Source organism: Pithys albifrons, chromosome 10 (assembly GCF_047495875.1).
Source record: "Pithys albifrons albifrons isolate INPA30051 chromosome 10, PitAlb_v1, whole genome shotgun sequence".
Classification (NCBI taxonomy): domain Eukaryota; kingdom Metazoa; phylum Chordata; class Aves; order Passeriformes; family Thamnophilidae; genus Pithys; species Pithys albifrons.
In genome coordinates, this window is record NC_092467.1 from 6298894 (window position 1) to 6324416 (window position 25523).

General features: G+C 44.5%; 1 protein-coding gene across 4 annotated transcripts in view; it reads left to right on the forward strand.

Moving 5' to 3' along the window:
• Positions 1-10193: 10193 nt before the first annotated feature.
• The window catches only part of RALGPS2 (Ral GEF with PH domain and SH3 binding motif 2), a 116168-nt gene continuing 100838 nt past the window's right edge, over positions 10194-25523 (forward strand). For 2 of the 4 annotated variants that reach the window (XM_071564606.1, XM_071564610.1), the window contains exon 1: positions 10194-10378. The gene's annotated coding sequence lies outside the window, so the exon portion shown is untranslated. Of the gene's footprint in view, positions 10379-10744; positions 10827-22892; positions 23004-25523 lie in introns of those variants that run through there. The other 2 variants (XM_071564608.1, XM_071564607.1) reach the window with 2 other exon arrangements.

Below are 25523 nucleotides of genomic sequence, written 5' to 3' on the forward strand. Positions count from 1 at the left end.
GGGCCTTTGGAAGGACCACTGGGAAGTTCTCTTATTTCTGACCCCAGTGCAATGTGTGGCTCTTCAATATTACCTTTTCTAGTGAAAACTGAGTATGTCTAGACATAAGTAAGACAGAAAGCGTAGCAAAACAATGTAGCTTATTCACACTTCTCCTCCAGGGAGAGAGAACACAACAATGAATTGGTCCAATGTTAGTTGTTGTTTATAAAGTGCTCAAAAATGTTCAGATTGTTGGCAAATTGATGTCATAAAGTGTGGTATAGAGTAAAATACCCCAATACTGCATTATGTTAGAATAACCAGTGTCAAAGTATTTTCTCTTGCATCTCTCAGAGGATAGTTTATAGTGAATGTCTAAGTTTTTAAGGTCTAATCATGTTCCCCTGAGTCTCAGGCATGTGTTTTTTCTGATGTTACATAACACAGCAGTAGCTGGAGAGGACTCTAAAGGACCAGCTTAGATTTTAACAGTGTTGAATGTTAACTTCTAATGTTTCTATCTTTTTAAAATTTTCCACATATTTATATAAAGTATTAAACACAAACTAAGGGCCAGAAACTCTAGAAATTAGTGTCACGGATTGGGCTCCTTGTCCTCCATTGAGAAGTAAAAGAAAACTCTGGAAACCGAGATTTCATCCTCTCACTTCAGTAAGTGTCTGGTTTAGCTTTGTAAGACTCACATTTCAATATTTAAGTGAATCTTTTATTATGCCCCAGGATCTCAATGGGAAAGGATGATTTGGAAATGAGAATTATCTTACAGATGTCAGGTTTGGCCACAGAATCAATCGGACTGCAGTAAAACCTGAAGGGAACACCAGCTAAAATACACCCATTGTACTTTTGGAATTTGCTTGCTGAGTGTACTTTGAAGCCTTTCCAGAGTATACAGGAAAAATCTCTTCAAAATTTCAAAAGTTCAGTAACTGTCTCCAGCTGAGTCACATTTATAAACACTGGGCCCTTCAAGTGCTCCATGTCAGATGATTTTTCTCAAGATACAGGCCTTGCTTCCATACACACCAACTTCTTATTTAATTTAAAATATACTTATTGGTTGGTTTTTTGGATTTTTTTAATTTATCAGAACCTATTCTGATGAAAGCTAAAATGATTTTTCAGTGTATTATAAGGATGTGAAAATGTCATGATTATCTTTACTATTTAAAATGAAAATTTGAAAAGTCTCTACATTCCCCATAATATTTATATTGGTAGGAAAACTGTTTCACAGCTTAAGCCAGAATTTGGCTCTAGAAACCTGGATTAATTCTATCCATGGGTTTCTCAGTTCTAGTAGAGAATATTGAAACCTTATGTAGATGTTTTTCTAAATGCTGTATTTTTCTTTTAATGTATGTGATCTTGAACAGTGTTTGTTGAGTCCTAAAACTCAGCATTTTCTGGATATCCTGACTCTGTAACTGAACTTGACCATTCTGATAATGGCCCACATACACAGGAAAAAAAGCAATTCATGGACTACCTGAGGCATTATCTTTTTTGTTCACTTGAAAATGAGTAACTGCATTATAACTTCTTAATTTTCATGGAAGCAGGTACAGAGCATGGTAGTTATTCCATCTAAGTCCAGCTTCCAACAAACCCCTTTGGTACAAACCAGCCTCTAAGATTACTGAGCAAGACAAACAGACCACAGCAGATGATGCTTTGCTGCTCTGCTTATGCCAAAGTATTCCCAGGGCAATTAGATAAATTATTCTGAAAATGCTGGCCATAAAACAATATAGTTTCTCTATTTTAGCAATGTAAGTGATGGTATTTATTAAATCTAAAGCTGAACTGCCTGACCCTTCACATCCTTCATAGCAAAGCCCTCCAGTAATGCATGGCAAGGCCTTTAGCGGAGCTGCACCTATTTAGCTGCACCAGCAGACATTATACTCTTAGATTTTCAACCAAGGATTATTAGCTGTGGGTAAAAAAAGCCACTGTCAATTTGCTTTGTTCATTACTTCTGAAAATACTTCACAGTGTTTTACAAACAGTGTGAAAAGTTCTGACTTCCCATCTCTGCAAGCAGCAACAATGACAGTGGCAGGGGATAGAGGCAGAAAAAAACCCAGCCAAAGGAGCAAAGATGGAACCTGAGATTAGCTCAGTTGGTTAAAACTTGGTTGTAATGATGCCAAGGTCATGGGTTCAATCCCCTGTGTGGGCCATTGACTTAAGAGTTGGACCTGATGATCCTTGTGGATCCCTTCCAACTCAGAATAGTCTGGGATTCTGTGAAAAGCATTTACCAAGTCCAGTGGCTTCCTTTGAAGCTCAGGGGAATGATGAAATCCGTAATTTCTTCTATACAGAAGAAAGAAACAGTCTAAGAAAATAAAATAAAGTTTGATGAAACTCCTAGAGAAGGGGTGAGGTAGTTTTTCAGTATGACTATTCCCATTTCATCAGAACTCTCCTGTGACAAGTATCCAGATTCTCAGTGCATCCCGAATACCTTCCAAGGATTTCAAGGCTCCCAGCAAACACTGAGTTGGACAATGACTGACCATTCTGTGCCTACAGAAGGTGATGGATGCAAAGTGCCTCCCTGATTAATGTGACCCACATGAGGAACAGGCAGGCTGCAGTCTTGCCCAGAAGGCAGGAGCAGAGGATCTGTGAAGCTGCTCTTCTCTGGTTCTCCTCATGCAGAGAAGAGAGCGAGCCATGGCTCTGTCCTTCCCTTTCCTCCGTGTTTGGACAAGGAGAGGTAAGTAGAAAGCTCATCTCAAAGGAGTACAACTGGCAAGGCTTCCCACAGTGCAAATAAAGAATTCTAGGAAGTTTCTTTCTTTTTAAAGCAAAATGTTTCCTGATTTCCCCATATAACATTACCTCTCAATGATAATTTGGCTGATTAACTGAATGGTACTAGTTTAATCTGCTCCCAATTTATTACACTCCATGAAACTACATGGAATCTATGGGTACAATGTTTCCTGTTGTACAGTCAGATGTAAAGATTCCTGGAAACTTTGATTTTGCATCTCACCAGTAACATTTCTAACCACAGAAACAATGGAGTGCCAAGGGGGTTGTGGGTTTGGTTTTTCAGCTTTTTCCAGTTGTTAAGTATTTTGCTCAAAAATAGAAAAATACTTTTTCTCTTCTCCATATAGCTGTTTAATCACTGCTTGAGGTTGAAAAAAGTGTTTTGGAGCAGATGGCAAGAACATAGGATTTAAGCAGGGGACAGATGTAACCATATTAGGGAGCCTGGAAGATAAATCTCTCGAAATCTTGTGGCAGACGTGATCATTACTTTGTTTACACAGATGAAATATTACTAGTTTCAATTAACAGTTGCTGTTGTCCATATTTGGGATCTTTCCCCTTCAGATGGTGATTAAAACCTGTTGTAAATAATCATGTTTGTGCCGCTTCCATACTGTGCATAAATCACGTTGGCATCCCAGCATCTCCACTCTGTATGGAAAATGTGTAGATGGATATTTATACCATAGAAAAATGCTGTTTGTTTCCTTTGAAGCAGTTTACAAGGAAGGTTTCTAGTGACATGCTGTCCCCTGAGATGTCCCAGGGAAGCAGAAAGGGAAGGACATTTGCGTTCAGCCTCTGTGCTCTGCCTCCGGGTCCTTCCTCGGTGCCATCGCAGTGTCCCTGTCGCCAACGGCTCTATCACTGAGCACGTTTCTGCCTTCCCTGCATCTGGAGCGTGGGAAGGCAGCACAGCAAAGAACAGCTTCTCTTCCTGTGGAAAACTCTGCAGGCTGTGTGAGAGACAGCGAGGAAATACCTGTGCAGCTTCCTCGTGGCTGCGGCGTGGGGAGAGCCTTGGCTGGCCTCAGGAGAACAGGGGTTTGCAGCTGCAAAGAGGAAGTCCTCTTAAAGCACGTGTGTGTGTGCACGCCCACTTACATGTGATACAGACACTTCCAGGTATGCTTGGGTGAGTTCAGAAGCTCCTACTTGGACGCTTTACTCTTTTGCAAGTCGAGATTTCAAAAATCAGACTGCTGTTATGTTGTAATTCCAATTCATCCCCTCATTATTGTTGGAACTGGGAAACAAGTAGAGGTGTAAACCTGAGGCGTTCTAGTGTTAATCACAACACCTTTGGGAGCAAATATGAGCACATCAGTTCAATGCAGTGACTGAGAGGAGCTGTGAAACAGCCATCCATTATTCAGTACAGCATTCTTGGTAGTGTTTTCCTCCTCCAGCTGTAAACTCGAGGTAAGTAGGGTGTCAGTGTCTATTTGAACCAGATTTCTCTGGTACAGACCTTATCCATTAAAACCATAGAATCATAGAATTGATTGGGCTGGAAAAGACCTCCGAGATCATCAAGTCCAACCCTTGGTCCAATTCCAGTCCCTTTACCAGATCATGGCACTCAGTGCCATGGCCAATCTCAGTTGAAAACCCTCCAGGGATGGGGAATCCACCCCCTCTCTGGGCAGCCCATTCCAATACCTGAGCACTCTCTCTGGAAAAAATTTTTTTCTGCTCTCCAACTTCAATTTCTCCTGGCAGAGCTTGAGCCCGTGCCCCCTTGTCCTATTGCTGAGTGCCTGGGAGAAGAGACCAACCCCCACCTGGCCAGAACTTCCCTTCAGGGAGTTCCAGACAGTGCTGAGGTCACCTCTGAGCCTCCTCTTCTCCAGGCTAAACACCCCCAGCTCCCTCAGCCTCTCCCCACAGCACTTATGCTCCAGTCCCTTCCCCAGCCTTGTTGCTCTTGTCTGGCCCCGCTCCAGCTCCTCAATCTCTTTCCTGAACTGAGGGGCCCAGAACTTCTGATGCTTAGTTTCAAGTTTTGACTGAAGCTGATATATATTTTTATACATTAAGCATAAACATCCTCCAAAAGGAAGGAGGAGGATGGTGACTTTTACAGCAATGTTTTGTTTTTCCAGTTCTGACTCTTATTTGCCCCTTTAACAAAGGCAAGGACACCACAGAGAATCAAAAAAGTAGGAATATGAAGGTGTTAATGTCACAGACTATGCACCTCACTAGAACCTGGTTATTAATTGCATCATTGATTTTAATTGCACTGCATTTATAAAGTCAGACCTGTGTAGGTAAGCACTCCAAAATCAGGAAATAACAGAATTAAGGTAGCAGGTGTTGTTACAGTAAAATCAAAAGTGAGCAATTCAGATCTATAGAAAACCCTGTGAGACTGAGCTATCAGCCAGAAGCAGCATGGATCTCAGCTGCTGCTGGCTGGTAGGGAGGAGGTTACTCCCCAAGAATTCACATAGTAGGAATTCACAGGACTCTGCAGGGTGAAAACAGCCAGGATGAAATAATATAAACATGGGACTTGTGAGAGATAGGCTTTAACCAATTGAAGTATCTGGCGTGGTGGTGTGTTAACTCTATTAGCCAATAAACTGTAGTCCTAACCTGATATAAGCTGTGTGCTATGTGTAATAAAAGGTCTTCACTATAAACTTCATAAGCTTGTTGGTGAAGTCCTTTCACTCCGACGAAAATTGTTTACTTCAGGCAGGTACCACAACTGTGTTGCAACCTTGAGAAATGATTACACAGTTTCAACAGAAAATTATACCATTTTCTTCTCATAAATTGACAAGTAAATTTAGCAATGTTTTACATTTCTTTAACACTTCTCACCCTCATGTACTGTGTGAATTAAGTACAGTCAGGCTCACAGGATAACTTAGTCAAAGAGCAAGAATAGAAAATAGAACTTCCAGATTATATAAATAACATATTTTCTACTGTATTCTCATTCCTTAGGGAACTGTGTGCTTTAGCAGATTTCCAGTTGGGGTATCTCATCTCAAACTGATTTTAACTAATGACTTTTTATGATAACTGTTTCTAGATTCAGACAATGAAAGAAGAACTTTACTTAGTGCCAAGCAATTAGTAATTAATGAAGTGCTAACTAGGTGCCAAAATGTAAGCCCTACTCTTTCAAATCATTTGTTACCAAAACTAGACTAAAAAGTATCTTTAATGAAGTATTTAGGAAACTTGGCTGAAAGACAGTGAAATTAATCTGATTTTATATTAATGTAAAGCTTTAATCCCTGAGATTTGTAGGTAGGCAGCATGATATGTCCACTCATAATAAAGCACTATTTCTTTTTTTTTCTTAAAATGTGTAGAATACTTTGGATTATAATCCACACAAGCAAAGCTGATTACATTAAACTTATTTTCATGAGAAATTTTTTAGGCTAAAATGTTTATGCTGCCTTCTGTTAATGACAGAGTACAATAAACTGTACTCTGCTGGCATTTTTATAGTCTTAGAATTGACACCAGCCAGTGTCCTGGATTGCAATCTCAACATTTCATTACAGCTGCTCCTGCAAACATGTCACAGTTTGTTATGGAAGCATCCATGTTCAGTGTTGCCTAATGGAAACCTGGTTTTCATCTGTGAAATTAAAAACATGTGGATCAATTTCCTCCTCTCAGTTTGTGAGGTTGCAAGCTGTTGGTTTCTAAAGAAAACATTATATCCTCTGTAGTTCAAGGGGGTTATATACAGTGAACTTGCTACACTCTTGCAGAGATCATAGAATCATAGGGTTGGAAAAGACCTCCAAGATCATCAAGTCCAACCCTTGGTCCAACTCCAGTCCCTTTACCAGATCATGGCACTCAGGGCCACGGCCAAGCTCAGTTGAAAAGCCTCCAGGGATGGGGAATCCACCCCCTCTCTGGGCAGCCCATTCCAATGCCTGAGTACTCTCTCTGCAAAGAATTTCTTCCTGATGCAGGTTGTTGGGCAGTGAATAACCATTGCTAATAAAATGTGGGATAAGTATGTCTGAAAAACATCTTCTCAGATCCATAGTTAATAATTATTCAGAAGGATTCTGCAGGCTGGCCAGACAAATACCATTCCTACATTTGCTCTCTCGGGTAAAAGTGGTGATGGCAAGTGTGGTGTGCTGTGGGCTGGAAGATTTCCAGCTGCTTTCCCTCAGAGCCGTTCCCATGACCGTGTTGGTCCAGGCTTGGCCTCTGCACCCATTCCCTCGCAGGCTGCCAGTCTCAAGGGACAGGGGTTTCCTGCCACTCTTGACAGCAGCTTTCTTCATCATAACCAACTATTTTGCTGTATGTTTTCATCTAGTCATTTCCTTCCTTTTTGGTGCTTCCTGTGATTTGAATATTTAACAGCACAGCTGCAACATTCAACTCATAATGTGTTTTAAGTGGAATGTGTAGTGTAATAGGGGAAATCCTTACCTATAAAACAGTAAGGAACATCAGCTATGTGTGTAGGGTTGGCACCTGAGTATTGGAAGGGGGTTCCTTGGAAAAGATTATGGAATCATAGGTGAAAAGCAGCCAAACATGGGGCTATAGTGTAAAACTTGAGTGGAACTGGGTATTTTGGTTTCACAGGCCAATGTACGCTCTCCTCCCTGCTCATTCTTTAAAACTTTCTTATATGAAATGATGGCAAGACAGACAGTATTTTCTGGTTTTCTTCATTTAATCTCTTGATGTGTTGCATGTATGGCGTTGATCATACACTGAGGAGAGATTTCTAGTGAAGCACTGCCTTGGATGTCGGTGCATTTCTTAAACTATTGCCTTTGTTTTAGACCCCTCTGCAATGTCTGCCAGGAATTTTCTCCTCCAGTATCCACTGTATTCTACTGATGACTATTCATCAACATAGAATGTCTTCCTACACGCTGGGTCACTGCAAGTATCTTCACAATCCACCCCACAATTGTGAGTAACTCTGTGCTCTCTACAAATGTTATCTCCTGATGTACAACCCTTTTTCTACATTTACAACAAAACAAAAACCACCTTACTCTTGTTTCTTTTCACCATGATTATGAATGATTACACATTCTCCCCTTCAATCTCTGTTAGTTTTTGGTCCTGGACAGTGGATTTTTCTCACTGTGCAGTTTTTCTGTAAGCACTTGGTAAAAGGATTGTAAAATGTCTTTGAAAATTTGTCACCTAAGCCATATATACACCCCTTAATTAATGCTGAGAAGCTTGTTTTATGAGATAAAGTAGATTGTCTCCTGCTCTAGTGAGGAAGAATATCTTACAAAAATAATTCCCATTGCTTCCCCCTTCTGAGGTGTTTTTACTATATATATATATTTTTTTTGTCTCTCATTCCTCGATCTTGGAGCTCTTTTCCAACCTTAGCAATTCTATGATTCTATATTTTCTTATTTTGCTGTTATGGATTGTTGTGTTTCCATATCTGGTGAAACATTCTTTCCATCCCCTGACTCACCTGTTGAAATCCTTGCAGCAGGATGGCATTTGGCATTTTCTTTTCACTTATCCTGGTTCAGAATGAGTTTGACGCTATGCCAGATAAAAAAAAAAACAACAAGATGAAACAATGTTCTCTTTCTAGGCACAAAGCTTTATTAAAATTGGGCAAGTGGCACTGTACCTAAAAGTAATGCTTTTCAGCTTTATTGTCACACTTGTGTCTGCAGTTTCTCAAATCCTTCCTGCCTTATTTTCCTGTCATGGTTTAAAAGCTGGGACCATCTTTCCATCCTGCTGGACTTGGTTAATCTGGATCCTGGTTCCTCTACTGTCACCAGTCTGCAGGTCTGTTAAAACCCAGGCACGGGGCATAGCAGGTGGCTCTGTATTTCATCAAAACCACAGAGCAGGTGCCCTTGGGTTGGATGGCAGCGATGGGTTACCAGGTGTACAAATTACTAACTCCATCTCCCACGGATGTGAAGGAAGCACTGACTATCCTAACTCCATGCCAGTATGAAAATATGTCAGTTCACTACTTAATGAGATCAGGTATTGCTTTCAAAGCATTCTGAATGCGTATAAATGGTAGCTATTAATTACTGTAATAACTGGCTGGGGCTGGAGCCTGCCTGGCGGGGAGTGGATGGGAAGGTGGCAGTGCCAAGTCCTGTCTCCATGGCAGCAGCAGTGCTAACTCTGGCGACTTTAGGGCAGTTCTTGCAAAACTTTGTGGTTTTCTGAGGGCTTTCACTACTCCAGAAATGATGTGCACATGTGGAAGCCCTTGTAGGCTGGTCATTCCCCAACAGCTGTGGGAGCAGAGCAAAATCTTGAGATTCATTGCACTGCATTCATAGAATCACAGAATCATAGAATGGATTGGGTTGGAAATGACCTCAGAGATCATCAAGTCCAACCCTTGGTCCAACTCCAGTCCCTTTACCAGATCATGGCACTCAGTGCCACGGCCAAGCTCAGTTGAAAAACCTCCAGGGATGGGGAATCCACCCCCTCTCTGGGCAGCCCATTCCAATGCCTGAGCACTCTCTCTGGAAAGAATTTTTTTCTGCTCTCCAACTTCAATTTCTCCTGGCAGAGCTTGAGCCCATCGTGCCCCCTTGTCCTATTGCTGAGTGCCTGGGAGAAGAGACCAACCAACCCCCACGGAGTTCTTAGCAATAGAATAGTTTCTATTTTTGGGGACAGTCCCTTTCCTAATGGGAGCAGCACCTCACGGAGAGCTGTTTGCCTGTCGGTACCTCAATTCCTGTGCAGCAGAGCAGGAGCTGCTGAGGGAGCTGGGGGGGCTCATCTTGGGGAAAAGGAGGCTCAGGGGGGACCTTCTCCCTCTCCACAGCTCCCTGACAGGAGGGCGGATCGGGCTCTGCTCCAGGGCACAGGGGCAGGACAAGAGGACACAACCTCAAGCTGTGCCAGGGGAGGTTCAGGTTGGATATTAGGAGGAATTTCTTCACAGAAAGAGCGAAGATGTAAATGTAAATCAACTTTGTGGCAGAGCCCTGGTGCAGCTGCCTAAGGAGGGCTGGAATGTCCCTCTCCCGAGACATCCCAAACCCACCTGCTCCAGGTGATCCTGCCTCGGCAGCGGGGTTGGACTGGATGGTCACCAGTTCTTGCAACCCTACCAATTTGGGGATTCTACGATTAGACATTCTCCCGGGCTGCCCAGGGAGGCGGTGGAGTCTCCGCCTTTTGGAGGTGTTTAGGCAAACACCGGGCGTGGCACTCCGTGCCGCGGTGCGTGTTGGGTGGCAGGTTGCCCCGCTCGAACTATCCCGCAGGTTTTTTTTTCTCTGCGGTTCTGTGAGGGCGGGAGACTCCCAACCCCCGGTCCCACCTCCCTCCCTCAGGGCCGGCTGAGGGGGGCGGGCAGTGCTGGGGCGGCGCATGCGCAGGACCCTCGCGGCACCGCGCGGGGGCGGGCCCGGCGGGGAGGGGGGAGGCTCGGCGCGCGCATGCGCGGGAGGCGCGGGCGCCCCCCCAGCCCCGAGCGTGTGAGAGTGTGTGTGAGTGTGTGAGTGTGTGAGTGACCGACAGACCGAGCGACCGACAGGCAGACAGACACACACAGCGGGGCCGCCCCGCATCCCGCACCCCGCCCTCAGACAGCCCCGCACCGCAGGTGAGCCGCGCTGGCGCCGTGGGCAAGGGGAGGAGGACGAGGAAGAGGAGGGGGGAGCCGGCGCCCGCCTCCGCGGGGCTCATTGTCCGGCCGCTCAGAGGAGGAGGAGGAGGAGGGAGGAAAGGAGGTTCACCCCGGCTCGCACGCCGGGCCCTGCAGGGCTGTCGCCGGCAGGGGATTGGAGGCGCTCCGTCCCCTCCCAGATCCGGGGAGGGTCCCGGCCCCCCCGGGGCTCCGCCGCCCACCTGCCGCCCGCCCCGCGCTCGGGGGCGGCGGGGAAGGGGCGCCCACCCCGCCGGGGGTGCGGGGCTGTGCCCGGGCTGTGCGGGGCTCCCGTGTGACGGAGCCGAGCGGGGCCAGGTGTGCAGCGCCGGCACCTGCGGGAGCGGCCGCGGGGCGGGCTTGGCCCGGACACCCCGGTGCGGGCAGGGGAGTCCCCGGACCGCGGGTGGGTGCGAGGGGTGGGCACGGCCGGGGGGAGGCCGGGCAGGGCCGGGGCGGAGCGGGGGCTGTGGCGGGGAGATACCGCTATCCATCCGTCCTGTCCTAGGGATGGGCCCCAGGGACCGGGACACGATGGGCAGGGCAAAGGGACCGTGACACGAGGGACAGGGCAGGGCAAAGGAACGGTGACATGAAAGGCAGGGCAGAGACAAGGAACAGGACAGCACACAGGGATGACACACGGGACAGGGTAGCACACAGGGATGGTGACAAGGGATGGGGCAGCACACAAGCATGGTGACACAGGGGACAGGGCAGGACACAGAGATGGTGACACGAGGGATGGAGCAGGACACAGGGATGGTGACACAGGGGACAGGGCAGGACACAGAGATGGTGACACGAGGGATGGAGCAGCACACAGGGATGGTGACCCAGGGGACAGGGCAGGACACAGAGATGGTGACACGAGGGATGGAGCAGCACACAGGGATGGTGACCCAGGGGACAGGGCAGGACAAGGATAGTGACATGGGGGACAGGGCAGCACACAGGGATGGTGACACACGGGACAGGGCAGGGCTGTGGGTGTGAGCAGGGTATTGACATCACTTTTATTTAAACCAGGGTTATTTCAGAACCCCGAGTTACTTTGCAGCAGATGTTGAATCTGCTTTAGAGGGTGGACAAATAAATGGCCTTTATTTGACATGGGGGGAGGGGGGTTGGCATTATTTCTTTTCTGGCAGCAGATACTGGAAAAGCAATTTTATAGATACATTTAAAATCGTGATGAGTGGTGGTGACAGGTAATAGTTTAGAGTAACTTGTCTCTCTGTGTTTGATACAGGCCTGGTGAAATTCTATGGGTGTGCTCATCTATTTGAGAGCTGCCTGTACTGACACTTTTTGAGGGATCATTACACTGAAGGAAAGGTGCCTTTGCACAGGTCTTCTTCCTGCTCCACCCCTTTTGCCGTGCTGAATTAAGGGGCTTTGCCATCACAGGTAGCTGGGAGACATGGAGACTGTTTCATTTCCAGTGGGATAGGTGGATAACCAGGCTTCAGATGTTTTATAGGCCTCTGGCTTCTAAGTTTTTCTCAAGACTGGAAAATACAGGCTACATGATGATTATTTTCTTTTTTTTTCTTATCACTGCTTGCCTGTGCAGCTGACTTCATTTTAGTTGTGTTATGGTGGTGTTTATTTCTAAGCAAATTGGGTTTAACTTTGTGTTCATGTCAAACAATGGTTTAGGACTTTTTGATATATAGACGTATTCTGTTTTTTCCTCCTTGTGCATAATTATATTTCATGAACTTCAACTCACCAGGTATTTGGTTTAAAACTTTATTAGGTCTCAGCAGGCCATTAGAAATAATAAGGTGGAAACTACTTACCACTGATACTTTTGTATCCTTTTCATGCAAATAGTTTATTTTTTGACCTTCTTAACTTCAGATACAAAACAGTGAGGAGTAGAAAAAGACATTGTTTCTCTTGATAAACATTTTGTCATGTATTATTGTAAGGTGATTCCTGATAATTGAGCCAGAGGACTTCTAAAGACACCTCTGCATGAGCTCTACTGGCTTGGCCCTGCTTTTGTAAGTTGATACGATCCACATGGGTGCCAAAACAGCTGGATTGAGTTGGCACCATCAAGTACCAGAGGTTAACATCGTACAGAAACTGGTAATTGCTTGTGATCTTCTCTAGCAGTGCTTCTGGTTACTCTGCAGAACGTTTCTGGGCAATGTGAATTTCAGTGTTTGTTTGTGTTTATTTGTTTGGTGTTTGTTTAGAGGAACTCTCTTGCAGAAGCAGAATTGTTGCTGCTTTGCACAGCTCTGCACACCCTTCCCTCCTGTGGGCTGTCTGCAGTCCTGCTCAGGAGCTGGGTCACTGCAATTGCGAGGGTGCCCTCTGGTGACATCTGTGTTTGGAGCCTGTGCTGCGTGTAAAGGAACACTCCGGCTCGTCTGGAATTCAATATTCCTGTCAGCACGGCTGGGGGTGTGTCCTGCTCTGAAATGCTGGTGGGGCACGGCTGAGGTGGGGACAGTCACTTGCGGATTCATGTGGAGGATGTACAGCAGTCACTTGGTGTCTGTGAGCCCCCTTGTGAAATATTTTACCTTGGAATTTATTTTGCTGGATTTTGATGAGAAAGGTTTCATTTCTCAGTCTAATTGAGACAAAACCTCCACAAAAACCCTCTTCATGAGGTTGTCCTCTTTACTCCTCAGTGGGTTTTGGGTTTTTTTCTATAGAATTTTTTTTCCTGTAGAAATGTTTTTTTTTCCTGCACAGTTTTTGAGAGATCTTTTTCTTCCCTGCACTTTTATCTTTCCTGGTAACTGTAGATTAGAAATGCCAGTGTTCAGATATTTTATTGATCTTGATGCTGCTCAGCACTAACAAACAAGAATGAAGATACTGGCCTAACTTTAGCTACTCGTGTGAACTTTGATTACAGAAAGCTAATGCAGTCACGGTGTTCTAATCTGCTGCTTGATGTGTCTTTGATTATTAGAAGATTTGAATTGACAAGTCACACCTCCATTTTAATCAGTTTGTTCCACTATTTTTTTCATTGAGATTAGGGGTTAATCTTTTCCTTTATATTTGCTTGAAGCTGAGTCATTTGGACTCCTCCTTTCATTCAGTAAGTAAAGCTGAGTTGAAAATGTCCTTTAGGGGTGGAGAGTGTAATTGATCACATTTTGTCAAAGTATAAGACATTAAAGGCATTGTATATTTGTTTCCAGTGTTGGTTTAGAAAAGATACTTAGAAATGCATTTTCAAAATAATGAGAACCTTTCTGTTAATAACCTGTATATTTAAATACCTGGAACTACTGCAGTAGAAAACATCTCAATATAAGTGTGTGTGGCATATTTATTGCATGAACAGAAGCTTTGTGGGCTTCATGTTTTGTCTGCTTATGAATTAATCACCTTAAAAGACTGCTGGAAGTGTGTCTTAATATTGGGTGTTTTAAGTAAATGTCCTGTCCCCCAGAACATAGAATTATAGAATCATAGAATGGATTGGGTTGGAAAATACCTCTGAGATCATCAAGTCCAACCCTTGGTCCAACTCCAGTCCCTTTACCAGATCATGGCACTCAGGGCCACGGCCAAGCTCAGTTGTAAAACCTCCAGGGATGGGGAATCCACCCCCTCTCTGGGCAGGCCATTCCAATGCCTGAGCACTCTCTCTGCAAAGAATTTCTTTCTGATCTCCAACTTCAATTTCCCCTGGCAGAGCTTGAGCCCGTGCCCCCTCGTTCTATTGCTGACTGTCATGTGACTGCAACTCCTTTTTCCTTTATAAAGATCATTAAAGGCCTTGTAGGATTCCAGGGAAAATGGCACTGTAGTCCTTATGAGCAGACTGATCTCACCTGGGGCTCTGCCCAGCAGGAAGGGCCCATCCCAAGTGGGAGCTGGAGCAAGGCAGGTGTTGGAGGGCTCCCAACACTGCTTTGGGCAGGCAGGGGGGAGCTGTGTGAGGAGGAGAAGAAGGAGGGGGTGGCCCAAAGTCATAAAAGGGGAGGTTATACCCTGCAGCTTGGTGTGTGGTGAACATTGGAGGTGCTGCTGTGACTCAGAGGTCAGAATGGCATAAATGATGGTCATTGAACCCACTTGTGGCTGAGAGAGGCTGTTTTCTGTGTTTCACTTTATAGCAGAGTTTGTCTAGAAAAAGGGACCTGTTCACTGAATTTATGGTACAGCAAATAAAATACTGAGAAATCTAGTGAGTCACCATGAAGTATTTTAAAATACAATGCTCTTGATGTGCATGGAAGGTTGATGTTTGCTCTCTGGACTTGCTGTGTGCAGCTCTAGTGCACTGTAGCGGTCTTTTAAATCCTCCCTGTGGTCTTCTGCATGGGTTGCAAAGTGTCATCTGGCACACGTGGTGTCTTCCTTGAACCCATGGAGATCCCCTGAGAATGCTCAGAGTCTTTCCATCCTGGAGTTTATTGCCAGGATAACCTTTTCCATGTCTGTTTGTCCAAGTTCTGTGCAGAGCAGTGACAGCCTCCATGGTCAATGTGTGCTTTTCTGTAAGGGTGGGATTCCCTTTCCCCTCTCCTGTTGTTGTCTTGCAGTCCTGACTCCAAGAATGACAGTTCAGGTGAAGCTGGGAGAAGGAGCAGCTGTGTGCCCTGCAGGCCCTGGAGGCTTTGCCCTTATTTCCTTATTCAGGTGTGTTGTGGCTCCTTGACTGGATCAAGTACCTCAGCAAGTGAAGGTTTCTTGTCCCAGGAACCCCCTGGCTGTGCTGCACTGCACTGCTTTGCCTGGCACTGAGGAGCTGCTTGGTGAGAATATCCAGAAATGCTTGTCAGCCTCTGGTGTGCATGGTCTTTGTGATTTAAAAACCTGCTTACTTCTCAGTGGTTAAGAGCTTCTGTTTAAGACTAACATGGTGATTGATTTGATGCCAAATTTGGAAGACCAACACATCCATTGCTTCTTGATGGTCAAGTGGAAACCCTCCCCTTTTTTCTCTCAGAGGCAGATACTGCTTGCAGTCTTCTGTGGTAGGATTAATCCTGATTCCAACTCTTTAGCAATAATTATTTATTCTGGGTTTTTTTGAGTCATAGGACTTGTGGCCTGTTCTCCATGCCTGTTGCAGGATTTAATTTTTGTGTAGACATACACATGCATTCCATAGGCAAAGGAAGCTTAAGGTTTCATGTGAACAGGGAGAGCCATGAGCCTGCCCTGTTTCCTCTGGTCTGTCTGGGGAGACTGGGAGTCTCTCCCACGTATTGCAAGTGTGACCACAACAGTTCATGTAGCTCATCAACATGTAGTTGAGATTTGAACAGGGATTGGAACAAGCTGGCTGAAGTTCAATCCAGATAAAATATGCATGATGATGTGGATGTCATTATCAGCCTTCCTAATTGAAGGACTGCATTTGCCATTCAGGAGAAGTGTTAGTGCCCTCTGGTGACTCACATTTATTAGCTGTTCTTAGCAATCACATCGAAGCAGTAAAATCAGTTTTTTAAATCTTTGACTGAAGATTGAGACCTCTGCACCTGATCAGAGCTGGAAAATTTAGCTGGAGGTTTTCTGCCCTTCCTCCATTGCATTTAGATTGTACTGTAGTTCCTAGTGCAGGTAAGGATGTGTAAGGAGGAGAGCTGGGGTCAGTTAAGGCATTGAAAACAGCATGCGCAGCTCTGAGCAGAGCTGCCAGGGAAGGCAGTCTGATTGTTGAGCTTGCTGTGAGGTCCTCTGCCAAAAAGTAGTTGGTCCAAATTAGTAATTCTTGGAGCTCGTGAGTCTCCTCCCTTATGCTCCTTGTCCTGTGGAGCTGTTGGCCGCCCAGGGACGGAGGTGCTCAGAGAAGGAACACAGAACAGGAGTTGAGAGGAGAAGCTTGAGATGCACTGTCTCAATTTTGAAGTAATTGGGAGGCAAAATGTGTGCAAAAGGTTTTGCTGTCTCTGGAGCAGTTTCAGTGGCACCTGTGCTCTGGGATATGTGTGTGTCACCTCTTTTTCTCTTTAGTGGATTTGCTGTATCACAGCAATCCATGTCTGAAGTGACCCAGGCCTGGCTATCAGTGCTCTGGCCATTGAATGATAGAATCGATTGGGTTGGAAAAGACCTCCAAGATCATCAAGTCCAACCCTTGGTCCAACTCCAGTCCCTTTACCAGATCATGGCACTCAGGGCCACGGCCAAGCTCAGTTGAAAAACCTCCAGGGATGGGGAATCCACCCCCTCTCTGGGCAGCCCATTCCAATGCCTGAGCACTCTCTCTGCAAAGAAGTTTTTTCTGGTCTCCAACTTCAATTTCCCCTGGCAGAGCTTGAGCCCATCGTGCCCCCTTGTCCTATTGCTGAGTGCCTGGGAGAAGAGACCAACCCCCTCCTGGCCAGAACTTCCCTTCAGGCAGTTCCAGACAGTGCTGAGGTCACCTCTGAGCCTCCTCTTCTCCAGGCTAAACACCCCCAGCTCCCTCAGCCTCTCCCCACAGCACTTGTGCTCCAGTCCCTTCTCCAGCCTCGTTGCTCTTCTCTGGCCCCGCTCCAGCCCCTCAATCTCTTGCCTCAACTGAGGGGCCCAGAACTGAACACAACACTCAAGGTGTGGCCTCCCCAATTCAGAGTCCAGGGGAAGGGTCACTGCTCTGGGCCTGCTGTGTGTGTCACCTCTTTTTCTCTTTAGTGGATTTGTTGTATCACAACAATCAATGTCTGAAGTGGCCCAGGCCTGGCTATCAGTGCTCTGGCCATTGCTGTAGTAGTGTGGCATTAAAAGCTGTTAGATTTGTGCCTCCCTCATTATTCATTAAGGGACGTCTTTGAAACTGCAATCTGCTCTCATTGAAATGGGCTCAGATTGATTGTGCTGGGGAAGAAGGATATTGATCTTTTTCAGAAGTTGAAGAGTATTTCTTAGCTAATAGTATCCTAGACAAAACTGGCAGAGATCCTGAAAAAGTGATCTTAATGCAGCTTGTATATTGGATTCCTTTTATCACATTATTAATATGTCTCAGATTTGGGGTAATTGTCTAGACTGTAGTATTATATTTTCATTTAGATTTAGAATTGGTGGTGTCATGTCACAGAGTGACTGTACTTAGGGTAATAAGTGAACAAACAGGATTGGTACAAAGCACATTTTCTCCTGTGATACATCGTTTTCAGGTTAAGGTGGAGGCAGGCAGAAGGCTCCAGTGAAAAGATGAAGGTCTCAATTTACTATGTTTTTCTTTATAAACTTCATATCTCAATTTGTATTTGAGGAAGTGGATCTGTGACTTCTTAGTTTCATGTAAAACTCAAGTTTATAAGCTCTTTGAAAATGGTGTTTCTAGTCCACTTGTTTTGTTGCCAGGTTTTTTGTTTAATATTCTACTCCCCATAAGTTCTATTACTTGCTTGATAACTTTGGGGTCCTTCACAGTTGTAACTAATTTAAATTAGTTCCTAATTGAATTCGGTTGTGACGCCACAGGCACTGGGGCAGTTTATTTGCTGACTGCTCACTTCTCACATTGGCAGAAGTAGCAGGAGTGAAAACTCCATCAGGGAACTTACCCAGATAAGAAATTAAGCTTTTTTTAGCTTTTTTTTTTCTATTCTTGTTTTGTTTTTCAGTTTAATAGTTATTCTTCATCCCTAGAAAATCTTGTGCTAATGTCTTGGCAGAGAAAAGAATGGAAAAAAGCATGAGGGATGGAGAAGACCAGAAGAATAAAATCAGGGCTCCCATAAACGTGCTGAAATCAATCAGTTAATCCTTTGCTTATAGCTGAGCTTGTGAAGTGCTAACTGCTGGTTATCTTGAATCCTTAGCTGGGTTTGCAGGGCTGGGAACTTGAGAAAAACTTCAGTATTTTATGCAGAAAAAGTTGGGGTACTCCAGGATCCTTGTGGCATTTCTGGTAATTCCTTTTGCATGGAGCTCAACTCTGCCATCCTTGTGCCGGTGTAGTGAGCTGGGAGAGATGGTGGTGTTACTGGAGTCTTGGTAATAGAGCTGATTGAGCCCAGAAGTCTATGAAGTAATTCAGGGATTCCAAAAACATCTGCAGTTCTGGGCCCCTCAGTGCAGGAAAGAGATTGAGGGGCTGGAGCAGGGCCAGAGAAGAGCAACGAGGCTGGAGAAGGGACTGGAGCACAAGTGCTGTGGGGAGAGGCTGAGGGAGCTGGGGGTGTTTAACCTGGAGAAGAGGAGGCTCAGAGGTGACCTCAGCACTGTCTGGAACTGCCTGAAGGGAAGTTCTGGCCAGGTGGGGGTTGGTCTCTTCTCCCAGGCACTCAGCAATAGGACAAGGGGGCACGATGGGCTCAAGCTCTGCCAGGGGAAATTGAAGTTGGAGATGAGAAAAAAATTCCTTGCAGAGAGAGTGCTCAGGCATTGGAATGGGCTGCCCAGAGAGAGGGTGGATTCCCCATCCCTGGAGGTTTTTCAACTGAGCTTGGCCGTGGCCCTGAGTGCCATGATCTGGTAAAGGGACTGGAGTTGGACCAAGGGCTGGACTTGATGATCTCGGAGATCTTTTCCAGCCCAATCCATTCTATGACTCTATGCAGTCAGCAGCTGTGAGGACTCAGAATGCTGGTGGCATTGCACATTTCTTACCTGTATGTTGTGGATTTGGAAATGCCTGTAAGTTGTACAAAGTGCTAAAGAGGTGAGAGATGAAAAGGCCCAAAGTTTTGTGCTGCTCTCTCTCCCATTTCTGCATCACTGGTTTGTGCTGTTGCTAATTAGTAACTTTAATATCACGCAGTGTATTGATAATGCCCATGGTTGAGTGGGTGACTCATAATGGTTGTATTTCCTCTCTACTCTGGCCCGTAATTAACTTGTTCCGTGTGGTTAAAGGGCACCTGCAAGTGCTGCTGTTGCTGGCAGGGCCAGACCACTCTGCCAACAGCCTTGGCTTTGATTACCAGCCACTTTTCCCACGTGCTTTATTGGTCAGACTACATGAATAGTAGCAGCTATCTCATTTATTTTTAGAGTATGAGTCACCTACTTTTAGGTTGACCAGTTTATTTGGGTGTTACTCATCAGCCTTCTCTGGTAAGTACCTTTAAATAATTTCAATGCTATTGTTGATCAAACTTCTCTGGGAATATGCCAGCAGGCATTTTGGAAAAGAATAATGTATGGGAATAGAATCTATGAAGTTTAGTTCTTCAGTGAAGTTGAAGTGATCTGCAAGTATCTTTTGGAGTTCAGAGTGCAAAATTCCTTCAGGATTAGCAAGATTTCTGCTTAGCTGCACACTAGCCCTGTGCTTCCAGGAGTCATGGCAGTGATGGAGAGTGAGCAGCATAAACCTTGGTGTTTGTTTGGGCAGACAACACCTGGGCCTTGAAGGTCTGCCTTAAGGTAGGATGAGGATAAACATTATCCAGGTGTAAGGCTTTGTTTTTATTACGTTTTAATGTGCTGGACACAAATGGCATCAGGTGTGTGTTTTTTTAGGAAACTGTTTTCCATTTATATATAGGATGATAGCAAATGTTCCTTTATAGGAACCTTTTTTTTTCTTTGAAAAGATCCTTTGCTTGTTTGCCCTATTGATACATAATTTCTTACAATCCTCCTTTGGGATTTTTTTCCCTTCCCTGGTGTGAGCCTGTTTTGGATTTGTTTTGAGCAGATTTTGCCAGGTAACTTTGATAATAGATTTTGGTGTTCCTACTGATATGCCTCACTGGAAGTGCTCTCCTCCTTAATAGTGGACACAAACTTTCTTTCTGGGTAATCTGTGGCATTTCCAGTCATGGTAATAGATAATTTTTAACCGTGCTTTAAGCAAGTACCTGTTGTGTTACATTGGACAAGGCCTTTGTTACAAATGTGCTGAGGTGGGAGTACCAAATCCAGTAGCAGAATGAACTGGGATTCTTTGGTTAGTTCTTGTGCCCCTGTGAAACTAGTTATGCTGGTAAAGATTGTTATATTTGTGGAAGTTGCTCAGCTTTACTGCCAATATCTATTAAAGTGATCAAAGTGTCCACCCAGAATAATTTTAAAGGAGTTTGGAGGGAAAGTGACATTACCAAATTTAGACAGGAGATGAAACAAAAGGGCAAGCTTGGTAAGTTTTCACTTGAGGTGGGGCCAGAGGGACAGTGTTTTATAAAGCTGAAGCCATATTAAAGCAATATGAAGTGGAAAAAACTACTTTTGAGGTAGAGTATTTCTTTCCTTTTGAGGAATGGCAGCTCAGCAGAGAGTGCTTTAGGACCTGCTTGTGGGTGGCTTCCTCAATGGCTGCATGCAGTGGCTTGCCCTTGGACTTAATTAACTTGCTGGCTTTTTTCTCTTAATGTGGATAAGGGTCTGTGTGATGACAGAACTTGAACTGTATTTCATGCTGTGACTTGCCTTTAATACTTGTTAGAGTCAATCTTGACTCTTTTTTGAAGCTGTCTTAGTGGTGGGAAGGCTTCAATTAGGACCCAGTTCATGTCTCAGATAAGGTAATTTAATTTAACTTCCAAGAAGTATTTCTATAGCTGGGTATAAGCTGCTATTCAGGGACTTGGGTTTGTTAAGGAGAGATGTCTAAATTTCTCTTACAACCCAGCAATTGGAACTGCTTTGATTTCTTCTTTTTGGTCACAAATCTGTATGACGGGGGGGGGAGGAGTATCCATGTATTTATTGTTACACAATCCCAAATTATTATTATATGTACAGTGGAAAGCTTTGAAGTATTTAAGGTGATATTATGTGAGGGCTTAGCAAATAAGCAAAATGGCTATGAATTCTTCAACAAGTTCAGACTAAAAAAAAGGTATATGTGCCATTGATTTGAGGCTGGTATGGTTTTGTTGAAGAATAATTCTTGATCTGAATTTTATAACTTATAAGACAGTAAAGACATTAATTGAAAGGGTATTGCTGAGGCCAAAAAGCCTTTTATAAAGGATAGCTTTGGAAAATGTGAAATCTCTTGTGCAGATCCATATGGTGGTGTAATTCAGAGATGTGTCGTGTTTGTTTTAGGCTGTTAGACAGGCACAGACATCTACTTGGCTGCTGTTAAGTGATACTGCTAAAAAGGGAAGATTGTTTGGTTAATAATGCAAGGAGCTGATGTGAAAGGTGACTTGCTAAGCTGCTGTGCCCACCAAACTTCGGTTAAATCTCTCATTTCTAAACAAAGGTATATTGTAGAACAGTTTAGAGCTTTATTTCAGCTGTATCCACTTTTTTTTTTTAAAGCTACATTTTCTTTTCATGGCCAAGGAAAAAAATCCATGATTTTACAGACTTTTTCTTCCTCTCTTTCCGTGAAATGACAGTCTTAAGTGAAAAACAGAATCAGGCAATAGGGGAAGTGGAATTAAAGGGCATGGACAGACGTGAGATCTCTGCAGGGAACAGGAAAAGAGGTTTCCCTTGTGCCTTGGAATGTGCTGGAGTTCTGTGTTGCTTTCAGGTGTCACATTTCTGTGTGCCTGGTACTGAATTGTCGCTGGTATCATCTTCATTTTGCTTGGAGTGAGGAGGGAGGGAAGATGAGGAGAAGTGATGGGTTCAGCCACTGAACTTTTCGTTGCTGGGCTCTTTCTCTGGTCTCATCTTTCCCTATTGCATTCCAGGTCATTAATGGAATTGGATATCTTTTTTTCCCAGAGCAGCAGGGCATGTTTCTGCGATCTTATCACTAGACTTGCTGATCGCTATTTCTTTGTGGCTTTGTCTGTGTTATGGTTCTCCTAAAGTTGGTGGAAGTGCTTTGCTTACCAGGAAAAATTGCTGTCTTTTGGAATTCATAATTAGCACGGGCTCTAATGCCGAGGAGCCTGATGATTTTTAATGTAACAGTCTTCAAAGTCAGGGAGCACATCTTGGGGAGAAAAAGGGATCTTGCCTGAGTTGGAGATGCCATTTGTGAATAGAATCATAGAATGGATTGGGTTGGAAAAGACCTCCGAGATCATCAAGTCCAACCCTTGGTCCAGCTCCAGTCCCTTTACCAGATCATGGCACTCAGTGCCATGGCCAATCTCACTTGAAAAACCTCCAGGGATGGGGAATCCACCCCCTCTCTGGGCAGGCCATAAATTGTGGGGTTTTGGGGGGCTGGGCTGAGCAGAGTGAATTGATGTTCAATTTGCTTCACTCAGCAGTGAGGAGCTGGTTTGTGCAGCAGCCTCTGGTGCAGCAGCTCTGCTGGCTTTGTCACATTGCTGGGGTTTGTCAGCCACACACAGCTAACCTGGAAAACCCTACTCTCTTGTGAAGAAACTGGGTTTTTTTTTATCAGAAAGACTCTATAAATCCCTGTGTGAATATTGCGTTTGAATTGGTACCTGCGGTTGCTGGTTTTGCTGAGGTGGCTTTTCTCTGTTTTGGAGGCAGTGAATGATGAATTTGTACAGGTCATTAAAATAGCTTTGCTTTTAAGTGATAAAGCTGTTTCAAAAGTATCACCTGCCAAAACATACTAACCATGTTGTGGCTGGTGATTTCAGCAGTATTTCAACAATGAGGTACTAGGAGTACCCTGTTTATGATGTGGCTCTTGTTTATGTTTAAATAACAGCATGGCCAGCAGGAACCTCCCCTACTTGGCAAGCTGAATATGAAACTAAAAGATTAAAGTGTTTTCAAACTGCAGCCAAGGTACTGACCTTCTCAGCCACTCTTTCAGCAGGTAAGAGGCAACTCACTTCCTGGTGGCACAGAACAGGGAAATGAGTTACTAATCCATGTTTTGGTTTCTTTTAGTTCACTCATATGGATGATCTTGGCTTTGAGACAGTACTGAAAGATCTTAATTTAGTTTTAATATATATATTTTTTTAATTGGGTTCCCTGTCCAACTCTCCCAGTTCAATTTGTTTCCCTGCACAGCCTTCTCTTCACTGGGTCTTTTTTGTTGCTTTGAGCAAGGCTCTCCCTCCTTGGTGTGCAGTGGCCACTTATATTTCTTACTGACAGATTTCCTTGTACCTCCAGGACAAGGACAGTTTAATGTCAGTAATGACGAAACAGGATCAAATCCTTGTCCAAACTGTAACTTAGGCTATTCATTCCAAATACTTGGAAAATACTCCTTTCAGTTGTCTCTATTAGTCATGGCCTTTTTTTCATGGTTTTTCTCCTACTCAAGGTGAATCTTGCATGGCAGCAAAAATGCTCATCTTAGCCAACTGTCTCCTTGTTTGTGTGGCTGAATTTTTATTTTTTAAATTTTTATTCAATTTATTTTTTATATTTTTAACTATAACTCAGAAGGCAGCACTACAGGGCATGGCAGTGTCTCAAAGACGTGTTGTATTTTCATTTAGATGAGGTGAAGGATTGGCTTTCACTGATTTGTCCAGAATGACTAAATAGCCATTGCTTAAACCTAAACCAGTGCTGCTGATTATCCTGGGCCAGAAGATCCCCTCTCTGTAAAAGGGGAAAAGAAAGACTTGTGTGCAAAATGTAGGGCAGAATTGCTGTAAGGATTTCTGCCAGAAGTTGCCAGGAACAGAACAACTTGCCTGGTTAGTGTTGGAAGCCCTGAGAGTCTTTGCTTTAGTTCCAGTTCTGGTTTCACAGAATCGCAGACTATTCTGAGTTGGAAGGGACCCACAAGGATCATCGAGTCCAACTCTTAAGTCAATGGCCCACACAGGGGATTGAACCCATGACCTTGGCATTATTACAGCCAAGTTTTAACCAACTGAGCTGATCTCGGGGCCCCTGAGCTGTTTCACTGTGATGGTTTTGGTGATCCTAGAAAAGAAGGCAAAGCATTTTCCAATCATGGATCAGAGATTCTGGCCATTGGTACCTACTGAAGTAGCAGTTCATAGGGGATTTTTTTGGAAGGTGCCAGTCTGAGCTCTTTAGAGATGCAGTTAACACATCACTGAATGGTCACTTGGTAATGGGCTTTATATTACCAGTTGTGATAACCTGCCATCTCATGCTGTGGACTTGCTTGCATTATACTATTCTGGATTTACTTTTTATCCATTAAAAGAGTAACACAAAGGTGAATGTAATTCTCTTTTTAGCTACATGAACCGTTAAATGGCATGACTTCCTTAAGAAGAAATAACATCATAGAATCAGTTGGGTTGGAAGAGAGCTCTGAGATCATCAAGTCCAACCCTTGAGCCAACCCCACCTTGACTGCTAGATCATGGCACTCAGTGCCACATCCAGTCTCATCTTAAAAGTCTCCAGGGTTGGAGAATCCACCCCCTCTCTGGGCAGGCCATTCCAGTGCCTGAGCACTCTCTCTGCAAAGAATTTATTCCTGATATCCAACCTAAACCTCCCCTGGCAGAGCTTGAGCCCATTGTGCCCCCTTGTCCTATTGCTGAGTGCCTGGGAGAAGAGACCAACCCCCACCTGGATAGAACTTCCCTTCAGGCAGTTCCAGACAGTGCTGAGGTCACCTCTGAGCCTCCTCTTCTCCAGGCTAAACACCCCCAGCTCCCTCAGCCTCTCCCCACAGCACTTGTGCTCCAGTCCCTTCTCCAGCCTCCTTGCTCTTCTCTGGCCCCGCTCCAGCCCCTCAATCTCTTGCCTGAACTGAGGGGCCCAGAACTGAACACAACACTCAAGGTGTGGCCTCCCCAAGGCAGAGTCCAGGGGAAGGGTCACTGCCCTGGGCTTGCTGGTCACGCTAGTTTGGATCCAGGCCAGGATCCCATTGGCCTTCTTGGCCACCTGGGCACAGTGTTGGCTCCTGTTGAGCTTCCTGTCAATCCAAACCCCCAGGTTGTTTTACATTCAAACCCCCATTCTCCTCCAAATCTCTGTCAAAACCATATAGTGCACAGGCTGCCTCTGTCACTGCCCTTGGACCAGCTTGCACAAATCTACACTTAAATCAGTTTTTAATGTCTGCATTCATTGATTTGGCAGAAATGGACACAGCTGCATTTCATAAGCTTAAGGATATGTTTGAGTGATAATTATCCAGTCTTTGACTGAATAGCTCAAATATCCAAATAGTTGGGTAGGATATCACTTGTGAACATACCGTGCTGAGTTCATAGTGCTGGAATAATCGTAGAAATCCTGCTTGACAGACTGGATCGAAGGCATGTCATTAATCTTCCCCTGCAGTTTGTCTTTGTCCCTGTTTTGTAACATGAATTTGAGGCTTGCCCTTAATACCATTAGAAGTATATTGGTGTTTTTGCATAGTTGGTTCCTGTTCTTTGCC